This window comes from Ictidomys tridecemlineatus, chromosome 14 (genome assembly GCF_052094955.1).
Source record: "Ictidomys tridecemlineatus isolate mIctTri1 chromosome 14, mIctTri1.hap1, whole genome shotgun sequence".
NCBI classification, from domain to species: Eukaryota; Metazoa; Chordata; class Mammalia; order Rodentia; family Sciuridae; genus Ictidomys; species Ictidomys tridecemlineatus.
Window position 1 is genome coordinate 68,532,583 of NC_135490.1, and position 23,990 is coordinate 68,556,572.

The following is a 23,990-nucleotide window of genomic DNA, read 5'->3' on the forward strand; positions in this document are numbered from 1 at the left end:
TCAAGGCCATCCACCTAAGTTCTCCAGTCCTGTTTGTTCTACTATTGAACGCCAGTCAGCCCTGCTGTCTAAACCTCATCATTTTCCTTTATTTCTAGGCATACGTTTAACAGAGTTTTGCCTTCCAGTATCTTGGACATCATACCAGTGCCCTGGCAGTCTTCATATCTGGACTGGCTCAAGACCCAAAGAGCCTCCGGCTTCTGATGGGGATGATAAAAGCAGCCATGAAATCTCCCATGAGAGGTAAATATGATGAAAGTACTTGGTCTGACCTTAATTTAATTTAAACTCAAATATTTGTAACCTTCTAAGATTATATACTCAGGGACAGGAAATTGATGAGATATAAAATTTGATGGGCTGGGAATGTAGCTCAGTGGTAGATAAATTGTGCTATCTCCTAGGGTCAATCCCTGGTATGGAAGGATGAGAGGGATGGTCTCAGATTTGCCAAGATCTGACATCTTACACAATGGAAGATCAAGACACACTGCCATCATTGATGTTAATAAAGCTTAAGAGTATGGAAGACAATTGGCCTGGACATAGAATATATTCTTAAATTTTTGATTAACTAACTATATGATCATGAGTTGACAGATTGACTTCTCCAGATTTTAGGATTGTTTAAATAATTTCTTCTATTTTTTATAGTTCTGAGATTCTGTAATTCTAAACCACAATACCTTTGTTATTGTAACTAGTATTCTTGAAAAACAAGAGAATGGATTGGAAATAGTACTGTGAAACTTAGAGTAGCTCTATAGCCCCAACTAGATGGCTTCATTTTGAGGAACATTTTTTTTTTCCATTTGTGGTGCTGGGATCAAACCTAAGGCCTTGCTGATGCTAGGCACAAGCTCTACCCACTGAGCAACAACCCCTATCTTGGGAACATTGAATTTTGAGGAATGAGATGTTGAAAATATATGACCAAAAGCATGTACTAATCATTGTCTTTGAGTGGCAACATAGTCACTAAGATATATTCAGTGCATACAGAAGGCAGCTAATAATGTCTGACCCTAATTAGGTTACGTCTAGAAGAGATCTGTTTTTGACTCAAAAATTATACATTTTTGAATTTTCTTTTGTTTTAATTTATTTTTTATGATTATAATCACTTATACTGTCAGCATTAGATTTTTGATTCATGGTATGCAAATGAACCACAACTTTTCATTTCTCTAGTTTTACATGATGTGGAGTTGCACCACATGTGCAGTCATACATATACCTAGAGTAATGGTGATTTTTGTTTCATTCCACCTTCTTTCCTACCCTCATGTCCCCTCTGTTTGTCTCCCTCCCCTTGGCTCAAAGTTCCTCCATTCTCCCCATACCCCTGCATTATGTATCACTATCCACTTATCAGAGAGAACATTCAGCCTTTGGTTTTTGGGGATTGGCTTATTTCACTTAGAAAGATATTCTCCAACTCCACACATTTATGTGTAAATGCCATAATTTTTTTCTCCTTTAATGCTGAGTAATATTCCATTGTGTATATATAGCATAGTTTCTTTATCCATTCATCTATTGAAGGGCATGAAGGTTGGTTCCACAATTTAGCTCTTGAAAATTGAGCTACTATAAACATTGATGTGGCTGCATTGCTATAGTATGTTGATTTTAAGTCCTTTGGGTAAAGACTGAGGAATGAGATAGCTGAGTCAAATGGTGGTTCTATTCCAAGTTTTCTTAGTAATCTCCATACAACTTTCAAGATTTGTTGTATTAATTTTCAGTCCTACCAGCAATGTATGACTGTGCCTTTCCCCTTACATCCTTGCCACACTTGTTGGTGTTGTATTCTTGATAACTGCTATTCTGACTGGTATGAGATGAAATCTTAGAGGGGTTTTGATTTGCATTTCTCTAATTACTGGAGATGTTGAACATTTTTCTATATATTTGTTAATGGAATGTTTAGAACAATGGTACAGAACAGAAGACACAGAGACAAACCCACATAGATAAAGTTATCCCATACTAGAGAAAGACATCAAAAACATACAGTAGAGAAAAGACAGCCTCTTAAACGAATGGTGCTTAGAGAACTGGAAATTCATACACAGCAAAATGAAAATCAACCCCTGTCTCTCACCATGCAAAAAACTCAACTCAAAGTGGATCAAGGACCCAGGAATTAGTCCAGAGACCCTCTGCCTAATGAAGAAAAAAGTAAGCCCAAATCTTGATCATGTTGTATTAGGCCCCACCTTCCATATCAAGACTCCTAAAGTGCAAGAAATAAAATCAAGAATTAATAAATTGGATGGAATCAAACTGAAAAAGTTTTTTTTCCAGAAAAAGAAACAATCAGTGAGTTGGAGAGAAAGTTTACATTTTGGGAGCAAATTTTTGCCACACTAACATAAGATAGAGCACTAATCTCCAGGATATATAAAGAATTCAGAAAACTTAACACTAAAGAAGTAAACAACCCAATCAATAAATGGGCTAGGAAGATTTTTAAGGAAACATAAGTTATGTTGACCTTCCTCAGTGTTGGTAATTAAATCTTCTATTTGACTTTGAGGACAAAATTAAGTCCTTTTAAGTGTTAGAATTTTGATAGAACTTTTCCAATCCTGTTGACTGAAATACTTCCTTAGGAATGAAAAACATACACATCTTCTGCTGGCATTGTTCTGTTTCTTAACTACTAGAAAGAATATTGGAGAGGGTGGGGTGTGGGGGAGTGGAGAAAGAGATACAGAAAGAGAATGCTTTGTAAAGATATAGTCTTTGGGGCTGGGGCAGTAGTTCAGTTGAAGAGCACCGGACTAGCATTTGTGAGCCGCTGGGTTTGATCCTCATCTACAACTACAAAAAATTAAAAAGATTAAGTCTTTGAAGACTATAGTCTCCTGATTCTTTTAACAAAGATTTTAACTACTCCTTTTTAAACTTTTTCATCTTTCAAAACTTTGTATTATTTTGTTTATCTTCCCCACTTTGTTTTTGATCAAAAATTTTTTAAATGTGTTTATAAGCATTACTGTAGGTCCCAAAAAAGTATGTAAACAGTCCAGACATTTAATGATGCATTCTTACAAATTAAAAAGGATGCATGTGATTATACTTTTGGTTTCACTGACAAAAGTCATCTTCCTTCTGGACATATTTAACATCTAGAAAAGGGAATGAATGTCAAGTGACTTTTTTAATAGAATGAAGATAAGTAAAAGGGATAGGTGTCATAGCATTTGAATTAAAAGAATCTTAGAATTTACGCACTAAACTTCATGTTGAGGCCCTGCCACTGTAATTTTCTTTTAGTAGTTATACAGTGTTTTCTTTTATAAAGAATTCACAACTTTACTACATCATATTTTGTTTGCATATAGCCCAAATTCTGAGATATATATCTTTTTCGTATGGGTTATATTTTTCTTCTTTTCAGTAATATAAATGAATCATTTTTTATATTAATATAATTAAATTTAACAAATATAATTATATAAAAAGTTGAAGCTATAGTTATTTTTGCTGTTGATTACCTGATAGCATAGGAACAAAATTTTATATAAAAAAGCTACGGCAAACAAACACAAATACAATTTTAATAAGTGCTACAGCAAAAAAAAAAAACATACAAAAAAGGGGGGAGGGTAGTCAAAACACCTGATAGCTCTATATATCAACTTTTTTCTTTTTCTTTTTCTCTGCAAATACACAACTTTTCAAAAAGGCCACTCTGTAAATAGTTCAAATTGTTTATGGCTTCTTTAAACTGCTAAATCATCTCTGGCTTGAGAATCACCTATTGCTTTAAAAAGTTTTTTGGTACAACCTGGGCGCTGTTGTCAAGGGACACTGGCAATGGTGTAAAGGTGGGCATGAAGTCTGTGATGGGATTCAAATGGGGATTCCCAGGTCCACCAGGTCCAAGTCCAGCTAGGCTAATCAGTGGCACTGCTGTGGAATGTGGTGCCAAGAACAGATTCACAGCCACTCTTTTACCAGCTCTGAATTCTGCTGCATCTTTCAAACTTCTTGGTACATTCTCACCTTCCTTTCTCCTTCCTCTGGAGTCTAGACATCTCATGGCATGAGGAGAAAGTTTTGGTGGTGGAACAGATGAAGGAGATTGTTTCCAGAAATTTAACAAAAAGTTCTAGAAAAGAACTATTCAGCAGAGATTACTCATTTGGTCTCAAAGATGTCCTGGGGACATTTTTTTATCCTTCTCCAAGCCAACCTGTCATCCACTTAGTAATGTCACCATCATCTCCATTCAACAACTGCTCCATTTTCTCCTTTTGAATGTCCAGGATGCTTCGCAATAACTATAACTCTTCACGATGCTTACTTTTCGATGTATGGAAATGCCCAATGAACAGGTTTCTCATTAGGGCTTTGTCCACTTTTTCTGTTGTGCCATTTTCCACTGTTCATCAATTTCTTTTGTGCATTATTCAACATTTCTTGTTGGAGTTCATTGTGCTTTTTAAGTCCTTCAATCTGTTCTTCCTTTAGATGTAACTGTTGTGTAAGTCTGGTTGCTGAATCCAACACACCGTTGACTTCATCCAAATGTTTCTGTAATAATAATACCTCTCTAGATTTCCTGCCTTTTCCTTCCATTCAGTTATATATTGTCTTTCCTTTTCTAATTCAGCCAAATACATAGCTTTTTCTTCTTGTTGGCAATGCTCTAGAACCATTGGCAGGTTGGCATACTGCTTTAATTGTTCTTGGTAGAGCAAAAGCTTCAGTGCATTCTCATCCCTCTCTTGGGAGAGTAAATGCACCTGTTTTTGCAGGGACTCTGTCTGCACACAGGCTTGATGAGTTGCATTAGAAGAGGAAAGTAGCTTTTCCTCCAATAGTGTGTCTTTTTCTCTCAGGTTCATCTCTCTCTTCTCTGCAGCCTAAATTTCCCGGGTGTAAGAATCTTCTGATTCTAAAAGATGGCTCCCCAGACTTTGTACCTCTTGATTTAAGAGTAATTCTTTGTCATGTAAGTGTTGAACCTCTTGCTGGAGGGTACTCTTTTCCATCTGTTGGTTCTTTAGGGACAAGGTGAGTTGGTCTGTCTCCTGCTGACGTAGAATGGTCTTCTCATGCATGGATTCAACTGCATTTAAAAGCTAATTTAATTCCCCAGCCTTGCTCTGTTCTTTTTCTTGTAAAAGTTGCTCCTTCATTTAATGGTACTCCAACTGTTGTTCTTGCAGCACCACAGAGAACTTCATGTTCTTCTCTTGTAATGCTTGATTCCAACCCATTTCCTTTTCTTTGGATGTTTCTATTATTTTTTTCAGTTTCCCCTTTTAGTTGAGAAATGTCCATTTCTAAAATTAATATTCTTTCCTTGAGGTTAGTCACTGCTTGCCTCAACAACTCATTTTCATTTAATTTGTTAGTGAACTTTGCATTTGAAGAAAGTAACTGATCACTTTTGGCTTGGATAGAGATTTTTTTCTTTCAGTAAATTTTGTAACAGATCTTGTTTTTCCTTGAGCTGTTTAATTTTGGAATCTGATTGTTTATGTTCTTTTTTTCTCTCTTGCAGGTGGCAGCAGGTGCATCAGACAACCTGTGGTTACTTTCCTGGAGCATCCTAATGGTGGCATCTTTTTCTTGCAGTGATTGTCTCAGCTCTTTGTCCTCTGAGGACTGGGAGGTAAGTGATGATGCAGACAAGAGCTGGGGTGTACTCATATCAAGTTTTCCTGAATAAATTTTAGCCTGAGGAGCTTGTATCTCCCTATCTTTCTGCTGGATAACTGGAGCGAGTTTGCCAACTTCATCTTTGGACAGCTGATCAGTCTGTTTGGTTAAAGATATATTCTTTTCATTTAGAAGTTGAATATCAAGTTCTCGTTCTTGGATTCCTTTCATTTATTGTTCAGTTTCATAGTTACACAGGTTGTGTTCTTCACTTCCATTTTTTATAGGAAGGCTTTTAAATTTTGTTTCTTGAAAACTATCAGAATTGTCTGCTGGAGTACTCTGTGTGTCTCCTTGAAACTGGGCTTTTATTTATTCGATGGTTTTCTGCAAATTCTTAAATTCCTCATCTTTCTGTTCCATCACAGAAGGCTGCAATTGACTACATTCCAGTTTCAAGTTTTCACACTGTTCAATTATTTGTCACATTTCCACACCAAGCTGCTCTTTTTCCCTCTTCAAGGCATCTCTGTCATTTTCTGCCAAAGATAATTTTTTAATTATGTCTTTTATTTGATCCTTATGTTCTCCCATCTTTGTCCAGACTCTACTTTTTCAGTTTGTAGAACCTGAATAGTTTTTTTTTTTCCATTTCACCGATTTTAGACTCATCAGTTACTGTAACTCCTGAGTCACTTTAAATTGATTTTCAAGTTTTTCAATCCTTTCCATATAGTCTTTAATTTCTCTCGATACTGGCAACTTATCTCTGCCAGTTTCTTTTGATGTGCATTCTGCAAAACTGACATTTCCTCTTGATGATGATCAAGGTCTTGACTTTGGTTTTGTTCAAGTACCTTAATAGTATTTTGTAGTTTGCAGATTTCACTTTGATCAGAATTATGTGTTCCCTTTGCCTGAGCTATATCCCTCCAATGGCTAACTTGAGATTCAAGTCTTGAAACTCCAATAGACAGTCTGTTGATTTCTTGTTGGGATAAAATGATGTCACTAAAGTCCATGTCATCACTGGGAAAAGCTGAAAAATGACTGATCTCATTACCGAATGAAGATGAGGCAGTGTTGCAGGTACACCACCTGCCCCTGAATCTACTGACTGCAGTGCGGACAACTCATCTTCTAGGCAAACTGTCTTGCTTTAAGTGGCCTGATTTCTACTTTCTTTTCCAGTTCATTCCTGTAATTTGCAGATTGATGTTGGATCTGTAGCTCTGATGCTACATAACTTTCTTCCAGCTCAGTACAATAGTTTTTAAGTCTTTCATTGTCATATCTGATCATCCATTTGGTATCTTCAAGGTTCTTTCTCCAATAATTAGGTAAACCTGCTTCTACATCCTCTAAATCATCGAGAATCTCATCCTCAGTGACTTTGGAGATACGGCTGATGAGGGAAGCCAAGTTGCCCCCCTCCTGAACTAAGGAGTGGCCCAAGCCAGAGCCTAGGCCTCTAAACCAGGACAATATTGTCCCAATTTCAGTGTGCCATCAGAGCTGCTCTGAAAACCACCTCAGTCTCTATCCACCTCTGCTCTGAACCTCCTGGAACACCAAGGAGTCAATTATGACCCAAGCACTCAGAATTCCATGGAGGGTGGGCTCTGCCAACCATTGTGTTCTGCCTGGAAACACCGAGGACTGGCCTGGGCTTGTACCAGTGACTCCCCACTAGTGGCCCAGTCACCCCACTGGGCCTTAGCTCCTTCCCTCAACTTTCTGCCCTCGGGCTTGGGTGAATTCTCCCTCAGTGTTGGCAACTTGTCCCAGCTTGCGGTCTGCTCCTGCCACCCCTACCTACCTCATTCTTAATGATAATAAACTTGAAACTTTCCCACTAAGATCAGGAACAATCAAGGGTATCCTCTCCTACTACCCTTTTGTAACATCTTACTGACTTCTTAGCTAATGCCTCTCGATGTGAGGTAAGCGTCCTATCACTGAGCGTCAGTCCCAACCAAAAAACTGATGCTTTTTTAATGGGTTTGGAGTTCATCTCCGTGGTATAGCATTTGCCTACCAGGTATGCAGTCCTAGGTTTTCTCCTCAACACCAAACAAGATTTTTTTTTTTTTAGAATGACTTTATACTGATAGTATCAGCCATTATATATAGATTATACATAAATTATGAAATGTATACTATTAATCACACTGAAGGCAAGAATGTGAATTCAGGTTCCCAAATCAAGCCATCACCAATTATCAGGGGAAGGGCTCATTACTATTGGGCTGAGGAGAGCGATACTGAAGATCCATGCATGCCTTGTAAACCTAATGTACTTTTGTGAATTGTATAATGAGATGTTCTTGCTGTAATATAGACTTAGTTATAAGATTAGGACTTATATGACCCAGACTTATGTATGAGACTGGGACTTCTAATTTTTTTCTTTTAAATAAGTCCTAATCTTATTTATTTACTTACTCTTGAAGTGTGGCTTTTAAGCTATAATTTTAAAGCAGATATATACAGGAAATGTTGCTTTCCTTCTGTATTTTTTTCTGAAATATCAGGCTGTCTGCTTTACCTGCTAACGTAGGAAAGCCTGTGGAGTGCTGATGCTCTCTGCTCTGTCCTGCCTTTTTGATTGCATCCTGTGATTACAGGCAGCATGTAGTATGTACTCTGGTGTCTAGTGGCATGGCACTGTCCTGGCATATAGAGCTGCTTCATCCAGAGTTGAAACCTAGGGGCAGTAAGTAATTATTTTTCCAAACATACCTTTCCTTGCTGGGGGTCTGGCCCTACCTTGGTCCCCTTGGGGAGTACCTGAAGCCTGGGCAGGACAGCCTGGATCCTCCTCAACTGCTCTAGTGAGTCAGGCCATGGATTTTTTCAAATTGCATCTTAAATACAGCTTCTATTGGAATAACATTTTGTACTAGGTTTGGGTTTGAAAAGTAAGATATGATTATTAATAACAAAGGAAAAAGGAAAAAGATGGGAGATAATGAACCTGTTAGCCAGAGGACAGTGTACCAGCAGTAGTTCCTTCCAGTGACCTCCTTTCCAACAGCCATCAGGAGGAATTGCCTCTGTTTGTTCTCTTTGTGGAGCTGGAGAGAAGCAAGCTCTCCATGGGAGACAGAGTGTCTGGCTCTGGTGCTCAACCCTGAGCTTCTGATCTCTGCTTCCCTCAGGAGCCCTGTCCTTCTCTGGTTTTTATTGCTACAACAGAAGACCACAGGCTGGGTAATTTATAAAGAAAAGAAGTGTTTTCTTAGTTGATTTTTATTAATTCTATTCAGTTATACATGACAGCAGAAAGCTTTTTGATTCATTGTACACGAGTGGAGCACAACTTTATGTTTTCTGGTTGCACTATATGTGGAGTTGCACTACATGGGCAGTCATACATGTACCTAGGGTAATGATGTCCATCCCATTCCACCATCTTTCCTAACTGCATCTCTCCTTCCTTTCTCTTCCTCCCCCTTTGCCCAATCAAAGTACCTCCATTCTTACCCCCCCAACCCCCTTTATGGATCAGCATCCACTTATCAGAGAGCACATAAGGCCTTTGATTTTTTCAGAATAGTCTTACTTTGCTTAGCATGATATTCTCCAACTCCATCCATTTACCTGCAATTGCCATAATTTTATTCTCTTTTAATGCTGAGTAATATTTCATTGTGTGTATACACTACTGTGTCTTCACCCATTCATCTATCGAAGAGTGTCTGTATTGGTTCCACAGTTTAGTTATTTTTAATTGAGCTACTATCAATATTAATGTGGCTGTGTTTCTATAGTATGCTATTTTAAGTCCTTTGGGTATAGACTGAGGAGTGGGATGCCTGGGTCAAATGGTTGTTCCATTCCAAGTTTTCCAAGGAGTCTCCATACTGCTTTCCAGATTTGCTGCACCAATTTGCAGTCCCACCAGCAATGTAAGAGTTTGACTTTCCCCCCATATCTTTTCCAACACTTATTGTTGTTGGTATTCTTGATAGCTGCCATTCTGACTGCAGTGAGATGGTATCTTAGTTTGATTTGCATTTCTCTAATTGCTAGAGATGTTAAACATTTGTATATATATTGTTGATTGATTATATATCCTTTTCTGAGAAGTGTCTGTTTAGTTCCTTGGCCCACTTATTGTTTGGGTTATTTGATTTTTTGGTGTTAAGGTTTTTGAGTGCTTTATATACCCTAGAGATTAGTGCTCTATCTGATGTTCTTGTGGTAAAGAGTTGCGCTCATTTTATAGGCTCTCTATTCACCTCACTAATTGTTATTTTTGCTAATTTTGCTGAGAAGAAGCCTTTTGAATTGAATCCATCTCATTTATTGATACTTTTTTTAAAAAAATATTATGCTATATTATTCTTATTCAGGAAGTTGGGGCCTAATCCTACATGATGGAGATTTTGGCCTACTTTTTCTTCCATTAGGCACAAGGTCTCTGGTTTAATTCCTAGGTCCTTGATACACTTTGAGTTGAGTTCTGTGCATGGTGAGAGATAGTGGTTTAATTTCATTTTGTTTCATATGGATTTCCAGTTTTCCCAGTACCGTTTGTTGAAGAGGCTATCTTTTCTCCATTGTATGTTTTTGGTACCTTTGTCTAATATAAGATTACTGTAATTATTTGGGTTATTCTCTGTATTCTCTGTTCTTTATCATTGGTCTACAGGTCTATTTTTGTGCCAATACCATGCTCTTTTTGTTACTATTGCTCTGTAGTATAGTTTAAGTTCTAGAATAGTAATTCCACCAGCTTCATTTTTGTTGCTAAGGATTGCTTTGGCTTTTCTGGGTTTCTTATTTTTCTATAGGAATTTCATGTCTGCATTTTTATTTCTGTAGAACATCATTGGGATTTTGATTGGGATGGTATTGAACCTGTATAGTGCTTTCTGTAGTATGGTCATTTTGATAATATTAATTCTGCTACCCAAGAAGATAGGAGATCTTTCTAACTTCTAAGATCTTTTTCAACTTCTTTATCAGTGTTTTGTACTTTTCATTGGTGAGGTCTCTTACTGCTTTTGTTTGATTGATTTCCAAGTTTGTTTGTTTGTTTGTTTGTTTCTTTTTTGAAGCTATTGTGAATGGTGTAGTTGTCCTCATTTCTCTTTCAGTTGATTCATAATTGGTGTATATGGATCCAATTGATTTATGGTGTTATTTTTATATCCTGATAATTTTCTGAACATATGAGTTTTATAACATTTCTGGTGGAGATTTGGGGTTCAAATAATATCTCAGTAAATGTAGAATAAGCATTTGACAGAACATAGCATCCAAGACACTAGGAAAAATACTTATTGTAGGAAATATACTTATTGTAGGAAAATACTTCAACATTATAAAAGCTATATATGTTAAACCCAAGGCTAGTATCATCCTAAATAGGAGAAAACTGAAAATATTCCTTCTAAAAAATGGAATAAGACAGGGATGCCCTCTCTGAACACTTCTGTTCAACAAATGTCCTTGAAACCTCAGAGCATTAGGCAAAAAAAAGGAAGAAAGAAAGAAGAAATTAAATGATTCAAGTAGGAAAAACAAGGGCTCAAACTTATGAACAATTCTTAATACATGCAAATGGCAACCAAAGCCAAAATGAAGAAAGAACCTCAAATTGAAAGTCAATGTAGTCTTGTAAGATCATTCATTAAGACCTTGTAAGAAGAGGGGTAGGTGCCTCACTGATTCTTTCAGAGAAAGAGAACTGATAATCTAAAGTTTGGGCCTCTCAGATTCTATCTGTTAAAATCAAGTCCACTAGGGATAGGGTTGTGGCTCAGTGCTGGAGCACTTGCCTCACGTGTGTGAGGCACTAGGTTCAATTCTCAGCACCACATATAGATAAATGAATGAAATAAGTGTCCATCAACAACTAAAAAAATATTTTTTAAAATAGTCTTCTAAGAAGTTTAAAGGAGGGAGCCGGCGGTTGCAGCGGAGGCGGTGATGTCGGTGCAGGTTGTGTCAGCAGCGGCTGCCGCCAAGGTGCCTGAAGTGGACCTGAAGGATTTGAGCTCCTCTGAGGCGGAGCCGCAACTAGGACTGAGCTCGGCGTCAGTGGGCGCCATGGCCCCTCCAGCAGGCGGCGGGGATCCTGAGGCTCCGGCTCCAGCCGCGGAGCGGCCTCTGGCCCCTGGCCCGGGCTGGGGGCCCGCCGCCGCTCTCAGCCCTGCCGCCAGGAAGGCACCTCAGGCGTCGGCCATGAAGCCGAGCGACCCACGTCACCAGCCTCAGCGGCACCGGGACTGCGGCGAGGCCCTGGTCAGCCCCGAGGGCACAGTCACCGAGGTGCCGCGCACAGTCAAGAAGATCCAGTTTGCTGACCAGAAGCAAGAATTCAACAAGCGTCCCACCAAAATTGGACGTCGCTCTCTCTCTCTCCTTCCATTTCTCAGTCATCTACTGACAGCTATAGCTCAGCGGCTTCATATGCAGAGAGCTCTGATGATGAGACATCCCCCAGGGACAAACAGCAAAAGAACTCTAAGGGAAGCAGTGACTTGTGTGTCAAGAACATCAAACAGGCAGAATTTGGACGAAGAGAAATTGAAATTGCTGAACAAGAAATGCCTGCACTGATGGCTTTGAGGAAGCGAGCTCAAGGAGAAAAGCGTTTGGCTGGAGCCAAAATGGTGGGTTGCACACACATCACTGCGCAGACTGCTGTGCTTATGGAAACTCTGGGTGCTCTGGGGGCACAGTGCCCATGGGCTGCCTGTAACATCTATTACACTCTCAATGAAGTGGCTGCTGCTCTAGCAGAAAGTGGATTTCCTGTCCTTGCCTGGAAAGGAGAGTCAGAAGATGACTTTTGGTGGTGCATTGACAGATGTGTGAACTGAACGTGGAGGGCTGGCAGCCAAACATGATCTTGGATGATGGAGGGGATCTTACTCACTGGATGTATAAAAAGTACCCCAATATGTTTAAGAAAATCAAGGGCATAGTCGAGGAGAGCGTTACTGGAGTCCATAGGCTGTACCAACTGTCCAAAGCTGGGAAGCTCTGTGTCCCAGCCATGAATGTCAATGACTCAGTCACCAAACAGAAATTTGACAACCTGTACTGTTGCTGTGAATCAATTCTTGATGGTCTTAAAAGGACAACAGACATGATGTTTGGTGGAAAGCAAGTGGTAGTCTGTGGCTACGGAGAGGTTGGGAAGGGGTGCTGTGCTGCTCTGAAAGCCATGGGCTCCATTGTGTACGTTACTGAGATAGACCCCATCTGTGCCTTGCAAGCCTGTATGGATGGATTTCGACTGGTGAAATTGAAATGAGGTCATCCGACAAGTGGACATTGTTATTACCTGTACAGGTAATAAGAATGTGGTAACCAGAGAACACTTGGACCGTATGAAGAATAGTTGCATCGTTTGTAACATGGGACATTCCAACACGGAGATTGATGTGGCAAGTCTGCGGACACCAGAACTGACCTGGGAATGAGTGAGATCCCAAGTTGACCATGTGATATGGCCTGATGGCAAGAGGATAGTACTGCTGGCAGAGGGCCGTCTACTGAACCTAAGCTGCTCCACAGTGCCTACATTTGTGCTCTCAATCATTGCTACTACTCAGGCTCTCGCCTTAATAGAGCTTTACAATGCTCCTGAGGGTCACTATAAGCAGGATGTCTACCTGTTGCCTAAGAAAATGGATGAGTACGTGGCAAGCCTACACCTGCCCACCTTTGATGCCCACCTGACAGAACTGACAGATGAACAGGCCAAGTATCTGGGACTCAACAAGAATGGGCCCTTCAAGCCTAATTACTACAGGTATTAAGTGCCTGTAACTCAAGCCAGAAGACATTATAAGGAATAGAACTCCACACCTTTTCTCCACTACTATCCAAGAAAGACCTAGCAAGCTGCTCCTTCAATCAGCTGCTCGCCATGCTCACCCTGTGTGTTAGGTTAGTTATTTATTAAAATCTAGAATCCTGTGCCTGTAGCCTTGGCCCAGAGTGTGGTTACTGCTTCGAAGGCCATGAGAGCTACAGAGGACAGACTGAGGAAGGAAAGAAATGGGGGACCCATTCCTAGTGCATCATACACATCATTCCCCATTGACTCTGAATCCTCAGCAATGGCCATTTTTCTCATGTTCAGGCTCAGGAGTTAGTCCAGGGATTCCAGGCCTCCTGTTCCCTAGGTTTTCTGGAATAAAGTTTTAGTAGCTGCCTTTCTTAGCTTTGGCCCTTCTCCAGGTAAGGCCTTTGGGAGCCACTGAATTAACGTGACCTGAGTTCCCAGCCTTGACCATCACTATCACTGCCTTCTCTATAAAAAGGCTAGTCAGGAAGGAATGTTAAGGCCTTGGCAAACTGCATTAAGAACTTAGCTGGGCCTGTGACTATGCCTACTGGGGTGTCCTTCCTTACCCAGCATTCCTTTCTTCTTGAATATTTATGTCCATTTTGATGCTTTCTGGTTCCAAGAGGGATATGCCTTCATGATCTCATCAACAGCTCTGATGTTTGTCAGACTTTTTTTTTTTTAAACCGTCTTTCCAACCCCATCAAACCCTACTCAGGAAGTGAGAGCCAGTACCACCAAGACCCATAGTTTTGTTTCTTGTCATTTTACTGGATATTTTCCCAGGAAGACCCCTTCAGATTGGCACTGTCTCAGAAAAGGAGGGCTTGTTGTGGAACACTGCTTTCTTAAACTTTTGTTATTATCTAAAAATACTTCTGAAACAAGTAGGGAAGGGCATACTTCCCCAGGGATTTAAAGGTTTAAGTCCTCCGAAATGGGACAGGTGTTTTAGGCCCACTACTTGACACTCTTAAGAAGCAGGTATGTTTGCTCCCAGAAAAGACTTGGCAGCTTGACTGGCTGAGGGGTAGAGATGACACTATAACCTGTATCCAGATGACCAAAGCTAGTTTGACTAGCTTGAACCTCATCATTCATTTATCCCTTTGGCCATTGCCATGGTAAAACCAACTACAATTTGATCAGTGGTCTTTGTTCAGCTGGCATATCTTTGTGTTCTGACCTTTTTAAGATTTCTGTTTCAGAGCTCATTTCTTGAGTAACTCCAGCATTATAAAAAATATTAGTAATGCAAGCAACATGGAATTTTATATCCTACCCAAAAGCTGAATTCCTTTTAGAGGCTAACTTGCTGACTTTAAGGTTTCCATTGGGACCACATTAGTTCTAAGGATTGCAATCTGGAATGACTCTAGGAATCTTGAATTAAATAAGTCTCTCTTCCCACAGCCAACCCTATTTAATGCTCTCATGTTTGTTTCCCATTTTTTCCTTATGATGGTCTGCCTCAAAAGTCTCAAGACCAAGGTGACTCAAGGAAATACCAGACCATCCAGAGTTACTAAAACCTTCCCATCCTGACCACCCTCTACCTCCACCATGTTCAACTTCCCCTGGTCTTCACATATACCCTTAGAGCTAGTCTGAAAATGTCCTTTGTTCTGGAGATACGGAGGTATAACTTGGTAGATGGCTATTTGCGCCATTAAATAAAATATAGACTCAGCCCATTGAGTCTGGTTCTTCAGAGGCCGTTTCTTAGCACTATTGGAAAAGTGCCACATACGTGACTATATTCTAATTTTTAAGGAAGACTATAAATGCTGAAACTTCTGCTAGACTATTAAGTTCTTTTGCCTGCCCAGTTCTGATGGTTGTATTAATCGGATCTCTTTACCAAAAGATTCAAATCTTACCTCATCTATGTCCAGCAGATTCCATTAGACAGATATCTGGACTCTTGCCTATTATGTTCTTAGACCAAAAATCATAACCTGCTATTTCTCACCAAAGCCTTGCTCTCTGTGGAGCTTACTATGTGCTGGTACTTTTAACATTCTGCCTCACCCCAAAATAGAAGAGGAGCCACATGGGCTTCTAAGTTAGGTTGTCAGTGTTGCTGCCCATGGTGAGCTATTTGCCTCTGAGTTTCAGATGACCTCCCTTCCTCTCTCTCTGGGGACCCTGTTTCATCAACCATTAAAAAGAAGGAGTCCCAGGCCTCCTATTTGGATTGTTTATTAATGTTGGAATCTGATCATTATTCCCTCTACCCTTGGAATCAGAGCAAATATGTCTTCTTTCCTCCAGCCTCTCACCTTAGATGCACCCTAGGTATCAGGAGGCATGGGAAAGAAGGCCAATTATCTCTTTGTATGTGACCCTGGCCTGTGGGGATACATACCATTTTATCTTCAATGAACTCATGCTAGTTTCAAGGTCTTTTTGCCTTCTTAATGGAAATATTCAATTTCCTTTTTTTCTCACTGAGAAAAAAATGCATCTAGTCTACCTTCCCTCTGCCCTCCCAACTCCCCATCCTACCTTCCCAAGTGAGCATGGCTCTCTGTGGCCACACACTCCTGCAAAACTTTTTTGCTGCTTGGCTTTTATCTGAACAGATCTGAAATTGCTGCTCCTGTGGTTATCTCAAAATTAACTTTGTCATGGTTTAAAAAGAATCAAAATGCATTGTTGCATTAAGCTTTTTTAATAAAGGAAAATTATGGAAAGAAAATAGGCAACACCAGCAAATTATATGTGGACAAGTCCTAAACTATATATACATATATATAAAAAATAATCATCTAGTTCTCACTATCATCTTATTAAAAGGAACAAAAACTTCTAAGGATCGCCATTTCTGAGAAGCTCTTGGAAATCTTTATGTCTAAGTGATTGTATTAGATCAGCAATAATGATTATGTAATCTCAAAAGACAAATAAAATATTCTTAAAATGGAAAAAAAAGAAGTTTAAAGCATCTGGCCCTCCTACCATGATCATTCAGGAACCCAGAGTAGGGAGAATCATCTCAGAGACATTTGTGGTTGGCCTGCTATGTGGAATACACTTAGAACTTGTGGGACATCCATGAATCTTTAATGTAATTGCTATATAAAAACAGCACTGTTTGAGTTAAAGTGAGCAAAAATAATACACAAGGGAACAATGATTTTTGGATCCCAAACTACTAGTTATGATGTGAGGGGAAAAATTCTAAGATGCTCTCAGATCCTCAGCCCCTAGAGAACTTGCACCTACCTCCAGCTCTATGATTCAACAGTAATGTTGCTGCCCCTTTGAAGGTATTTCACAGATGTGATTATGGTCCTCAATTGACTGACCTTAATGTGGGGAGATTGGCCAGGTGGACCTTGTGCAATCAGGTGGGCTTCTTAAAATTGCTCTCTAGGTGGTGGTAGAAGTCAGGGACTGTAAACTATCCTTTTTCCATGGAGATAGACCTGCAGGCAGCCTCCAGCAACAGAGATGTGCCAGGAGAATGCAGCAATAAATTACACCAGCAGTCAATGGACTTGGAAAATGATCTTGATCTGGGTTGAGATCCTTACTCTGACCAGCACCTTGGCTGCATCCCAAGGAGGCCCAAAGCAGGAAATTCAGTTATGCTGTGCCTGGACTTGGAAACCATGGACACAATAACCTGGTGCTGTTTTAAGCCACTAATTTCTGGTAGTTACACAGGGCAATCAGACTGAGAAAATACTCAGTCAAAAACCCATCATTCCCCATGGGACAAAAAAGGATTACTCAGAGCTCCAGATGACTAAACCAGAAACCATGAAGAAAAATTTCTAGGCAGTGGCCTGGATCTACTGCGTGGGCTGCACAATCAATTGATGGGTTTTGAGGTGATGCAGACCAGGGACAGTCATGGTTTCCCCACTTCAATCCTCTCCTGTAAGAGACTCTGTGGGGGTTGTCCTATTTCTGCCCTATGGTTGTAAGTCGGCAAGGGAGGGGCAAGGAGCCAGTCCCTTTTGTCCCCAGGTCTTCAAATGAGGAATAACCTTACCAAGAAACCTCATCTGCATCCAGAAGTCACTGAGATGACAGTAAGACTCTGGAGGCTTGGGAAGGTGAATATCATTTTCAAGCAGGAAGAATGTACATGTTTTGTGGCTGGAGATCTGACTCTGATGGTTTCATAGTCCACTCTCATATTAAACATCCCTCTTATTGATACATGGTCTCTGTCCCATCTTTGGGCCCTAGGTGGCCTGTGTGACTGCTCTGGTGTGGAAGCAATGCTGAGTGATGTGTGATGTTGGTTTGAGAAGGATGAGGTTCTGCCAGCTTCTTTGGGCTTTCTCCATTTTCAGCCCTGCAAAGAGCCCCTTCTCTGAGTTCACATTGTGGAGAGGTCACATAGGGACACCAGAGAGAGAAAAAGACACCAAGCTTCCAGTCACTCTGATTCTTCTTAGTCCAGGATGAGACTTGGGAGAAAAGGAGACTTTAAGGAGATCTGGCCCCAGCCACAGTCTGATATAACCACAGAGAGAGAATAAAGACAGCCTTGCTGTACCATGTCAGGCCTCATGTTCATGAGAAAAATCAGCCATCCTTATTTTTTAAAACAATTAAAATAAGGACAATCAATCAAGCAAACATCACCCAAGAGGATTTCCAACATAGCAGAAACATGGAAACAGCTAACAACCTAGCCTCTAAATTGAAATGATCTTCAGGTACTCAAAAAAAAATGGAGGACAAAATGAACTTTGTTGGGATCTATTATGATGAAAACCTGAGCTCTGAGATAGACAAAGAATACCCTTTGCTTCATGGCTCCATTAAGATAAAGGACTCCAAATGACTTATCCATTACTTAAGTACTTACCCACAAAACCATACTTCTTTCCTGTGCTGGTCCCCCCCGCCCCCCACCAAAGTGCATCATTATGGGTTTTCTGGGGGTAGAATTTTTTGCATCCTGGGGAAAACCATAGCAAGTTTCCTAAATTGAGAAAAATAAATAAGGCCTGAAACAATTGTGCTTATATTGGCATTCTGAAAATTGAAATAGTCTGAGAAAAGTCATGTCAAAAGCAAGGGTACTTTTGTGCATGTAAGATATTAAAACAAGTGGCCACAAAATCTGGTTCAAAATCTAAGCTTTGATGAATCCTAGACAGTTAAGAAATGCTCAAAAGTAGTAAAGGAGAAAACATATGTATTTGTGTTTTGCCTGCACACACAATTAATAAAGATTAACTTAGTGTTTGGACCTCATGTGGTTTTCTTGTATGGCACTGCCCACAATGCACACTGGCCTTCCCCTCTTCAGTTGTTCTTTATGATGGGAGGCAATCTGTCTATGCTTTGTCTGCTAAATGAACTTGGTAATCACAAACCACAGGGAACATTCAATGAAGGGTAGGTGAAAATTCTTTACACGTTAACAAAATTACAGAAATGTTTGTATTGCTAACCAAACTACTCCCCAAGTAGATAGAGCTCTGAGTGTGTTAATCTCTTTTGTCTTTCTCTGAATAAAATCCACTTTAATATATATGCTTTCAATTATGATTTATTGTTGAACTCACTTGTAAATCACATTTCCCCTCTTTCTTTCTCTGCTTGGTCTCTTACTCACATGCCCTTTCCTTTTGGGTTCTCCAGGACCTGCCCTCACCCTAGCCTACCTGGGGCCTGCAGGAGGTGCTGTGATAATCCAGAGGAAAAGATGAAGGGACAGGAAAGAAGATCCAGAGAAATGGTTCAAAAGGGGCCTTCCCTTGCATTGCTGGGGTTCAAGCCTCAGGATTTGGACTCTGACAGCAGATTCCAGCCTCTGACAGTCTGTCTCCAACTGCCAACAATGCTACTTGCTTCCAGAGAGACGACAAATCTACACATTATAACCAACCAGTAATTATGAGCACTAATGATGGTTATTTAGAAGGACTAAGAACAAAGAGGAGTGGTGTGCAAGCAGATGTACTCTACCACCTCTGGCCCTACTGAGCAGCATTTGCACCCAAAAGCCAGGATCCATGATCCTTCATCACTAACCCTGTCAATCATATGATGTCTCCAGGACTCAGGTATTTCTGGCTTCAACAGAAAGGTCAGATTTTAATGTCATTTCTAATCTTAAAATCATGAGGCTTATTAAATCTTCTTGCTTTTATGAATCTTAAGTATTCATTCTACACAATATGCTTTTATAAATCTCATATAAAATTTAAAACTATATTATTCAAATTGTTCTGATACTGAAAATTGCCTTCAATAGCATATTTTCTCAAGCAGAATATATAATGAAAACTTACCAAATAAGGTAGGTGGGACAATTACATTTAAAGTCTAAAGGATATGTCATATGGCTTCAAATCTATTTAGAATATAGTTATTTTATATACTCCCATTGAAGCAATTGTGCATTACCATGCATTCTGAGATTAACTACACAATTCTCAACAAAATTGATTATGTTGAAGTTAAATTTCACACATTTGAATATTAAATATGAGAAATTAAGAATAACAGCAATTTAAAATGATGTCTGTGAAGATGCATTGATCAGCCATTTTAAAATGAATGTTCTATAATTCATTTTAGGAAAACCAACATTCTGTATGTAGATTTGCACAGTAGAGAATTTGTAACTTAGTAACATGTTGTATAGAAGTCAACTTTAATTAGCATTGTCAAGTTCTTAATAAATTGTCATAAAGTATTTCATCTTATAATCAATTTTAAAGGAGTAGCAGAGGTCCACTAAGTTGCCTATAGTCAAACAAAAATCAGAATTATGCATCTTTTCCCTATGACAATTCATCAAGAAAAATTTTGTGTCAACTCTTACCCAAAGCACCTCATAATTTGACATTTATGACCTTTGATTTGATGGTTGAATCCTTCTTTAGTTACAATCAGGAGAAATTTAACACAAAGAAAAGTCTCTGAGGACATGGTATTGATCCCAAGGTGCAACTCAACAAGTGATGTGGTCTCATTATTTAGATTCCATTCCAGAAAAGACATGGGTGTGTAAAAGTATTAGTTAGAATGAAAAATAGCCATTGTTCAAAACCTGGAAGCACCCTACAGAGTGGAAGCAGTAATTCAGAGGTTGAGAACCCCCAGCTTAAGAGATAAGATCCACATTGATGTTCTGGTTCAGGCAGTTGAGGAGGCTGTGGCCAGATTACTATCTGAAGAAGGGTTTGATTTTCAGTGTCTGCTTCACACTAAATTGACTTCCCTTCATCTGCAGTATTGTGTGCATGCTTGTTTCTTAGCATCCCGTCCCAGTATTATTCTCAGGAAAGAACCCTAGTCTTATTGCACAGAATAATGATTAAAACTCATGATAAAGCATGCCAGGAAGATTCTGAGATGTGGCACCAGAGCATCTTGACTATGGAAGATGTCAGAGTGAATTAACAATGGAAGCCTTCATGAAAATAAAGATATTATTTACCCAACAATTTATGAAAAACAAGAAAACCTTGACACTCAGCCCCTCCACTGTTGCTCACTCAGTGGTTGACCAAACAAGCCTTTCTTATAAATGAACGTGAGAGTAGATAGGAAACAGCTCAAAAAAATCCCCAAAGTTGTAAAAATTAAATTTATATCTAACAATAAAAGAAAAAAAAAAAGTAAGCCAGAGCTCCAGCATCCCCACAACCATTAACAATGACAAAAATGTTCCACACAGAAAACTTGTTCTTCAAGTATACTCTCTCATTACAAAAAAGAATTTGAAGAATCTTAGAGAAATGTCTATTTTAATATTATTTGATAAAAAAATCAAGACAAGGTGATAATTTAAAAATGGGGAAACAACATGAAGTCACAACAGAAAGCATCTGCTACTAGGTTAGCATGAGGGATGAAAATTTACCTTGGAGTTTTCAGAAAAGAAAACAGGAAGCAAATAATTGTCTTTTCTGTTAACAAAGGAGAAAGAGGGTGAAGAAAAAGAGACTGTTCAGCTGAGCACAGACCCAAAAAGAAAAATTTTCCAGTGTGACAGGTGGGGAGTATATGATATGACAAACTTCATTGTCAAAAGACCTGTCTGGAAGTGATACCCCATGACAATGCACTTATTCACCAAGCTGGAAACTGCCCTTTACCTAAGAAATCCTTCACCAGAGCTACCATTATCCAATGTTTTCACCTTCCCCATGAAAGAAATCCCAAGCTGGCAATCAATCTGGGGTTTGAGAAAAAGCATGACTTAATACTGAGCTCCCTGCTAAAGGTTTTACATGATTTTTCCTTGTATACTAATCAGAAAATGGCAAATCTTATTGTTGTCCTAAATGAATGGGTACTAGAATTCAGTAAGTCTTGGAAAGGTTAAATGGCCCCAAATGCCAGAAGTGTGGAGAAGCCCTTTGTTGAATCCAACCTATTAACCATGGTGTCATCTGCATGTTCAGTTTTATAATTAATAGTTTGTGATGCCACATCAGAAACTCAAAATATTTTAAATATTTTTGGTAAACTTAATATTGTAAACATTTTTGGTAGAATATATAGAAAAACCTACTTTTATAAGTTATGTTTCAGGGAAATAAATTCTTTCTCTGTCCATTTTGGTGATTTTTGAACTGAAATTAGCGGAAGGAGGATATTCTAAGGTCTTTTTCTCACCTGGGCTCTTCCTCACCCTAAGTCAGGTGGGAACAAGTGACATTGTTTGGGAAGAAAAACCTTTCCAGAGTAACACACACTTCAATTGGCCCCTGCCTGCTGGAAATGGAGAAGCTCCTTTGGAATTCTGCCCTGGAAAGTCTGTGACTCAAAGGAAGCTCCACACACACCCTGCTGTCATTACTCCAAGTTAAATTTATGAGTAGCTACTGTTAGTTTATCTGCCCATGGTGACACATTGAAATTCTCTCTAGTTAAGCCCCAGTCCCCACAGCAGGACTGTGACTGAACTTTCTGAAGTCAGGAAAGCAACTTTTATTCTCTGTGTCTAATCTGACCCAGCAGCACCTGGGAGAACTTTGCCACTGAACTTTCCTCCCCACCATTTGCTTATTTACTTATTTTTATTTTATTTATTCCAAGACAGGTTCAAACCAAGTTGTTGAGGCTGACCTCAAACCGACCATCATCTTGCCTCAGCCTCCCACATTGCTGGGATTTCTGTCAAGTGCTACCATGCCTGGCAATCCACATGGTTTTAAAGCCCATATTCTAGACAATAAATTTCAATCTTCTCTAAAAGAAGTAAAATTATTTTTTATTTAAAAGTCACATTAATACAAATTCATCCAATCTCACTGTGCCAAACCGCATCAAAGACCAGCTGCTACATCCCCAGATGAGGGTTGACACTATGTTACACCTTCCTTCATCTAACAACCAGTATTCCTGAATTTTGCAGTAAAAATCAGACTAGTGTGTTCTCAGACCTTCTCCCTGCGCTTAATTTCAAACTCATCTAAACCAGAGGAAGGGAGATGTTCCTCTTTCCACCTTGCATCCATCTGTCATTCAGACCAGCCTAGTGACCCTCCAAACTTTTCTTCTCAAAGACTTGATTTTGAAATGAGCTCCTTGTCTCCCTCAGCTTACAGCAGCAGCCCCTTCTCCTGAGAGCTCAGGGAATTCAGATAGCCCCACATCTTGCCATCCCACCACTCTTTTCTGTTTTCAAATTTATTGTAATGGCCCAGTGGTGCACACTTGTAATCCCAACAGCTCAGGAGGCTGAGGTGGGAGGATAATAAGTTGAAAGCCATCCTCATCTACTTAGCAAGGCCCTAAGCAACTTAGCAAGATCCTGTCTCAAAATAAAATTTAAAAAAAAAAAAAAAAAAGACTGAGGATGTGGTTCAGTGGTAAGTGTCCCAGGGATAAATCCTTAATACAAAAAAAAGTATTATAAATTGAAAATTTACATTATACATATTTATGGGCTACAATATGGCTTATGAACACAATATGGAATATAATTACCTCATATACACATTACCTCAAATACTTATTATTTTGATGAAACATTGGAAACTTACTCTTAATATTGTTTATCTCAAAATTATTTACTATTTTTATCATGCTACATAATAGAGTTAAATAAAAACTCTATATCTCTCCTGTCTGAGATTCTGAACACTTTGACCTTCATACCTCCACATCTCTGTCCTCTAGTCTCTGTAATCACCATTCCATTCTCTGCTTATTTGAGTTAGGTTGCTTTAGATTCCATATATAAATGAGATATCGTCATATTTATATTTCTATGTCTGGCTTATGTCACTTAACATAATGCCCTATGCATTTATCCACATTGTCATGATGTCACTAGTTCCAGCTTTTATGGTTGAATAATGTTTCATTATAGATATATATCACATTTTTATTTTTCTGTTCATCTATTGATAGTCACAGATTATTGTCTTGGATGTTGTGAATAGTGTCACAATCAACAAAAGCATGTATCTCTTCATATAAATTTTATTCCCTATGAGTGTGTAACCAGAAGTGGTATTTCTGTATCATGTGGTAGATCTATTTTTAGTTTTTTGAGGAACATTCATAAATTTTTTAATAATGTTTATACTAACTTACATTCCCACCTCTCATCCAA

The 23,990-nt window shown here is 39.2% G+C and overlaps 1 long non-coding RNA gene and 1 pseudogene across 1 annotated transcript; both read left to right on the forward strand.

Moving 5' to 3' along the window:
* On the forward strand, positions 1–23,222 carry LOC144370493 (uncharacterized). The gene is made up of 3 exons (XR_013430468.1): positions 1–246; positions 5,528–5,638; positions 19,052–23,222. It is a non-coding gene; the product is annotated as an uncharacterized LOC144370493 (long non-coding RNA).
* On the forward strand, positions 11,545–13,574 carry LOC101956847 (adenosylhomocysteinase 3 pseudogene; annotated as a pseudogene).
* Positions 23,223–23,990: the final 768 nt, after the last annotated feature.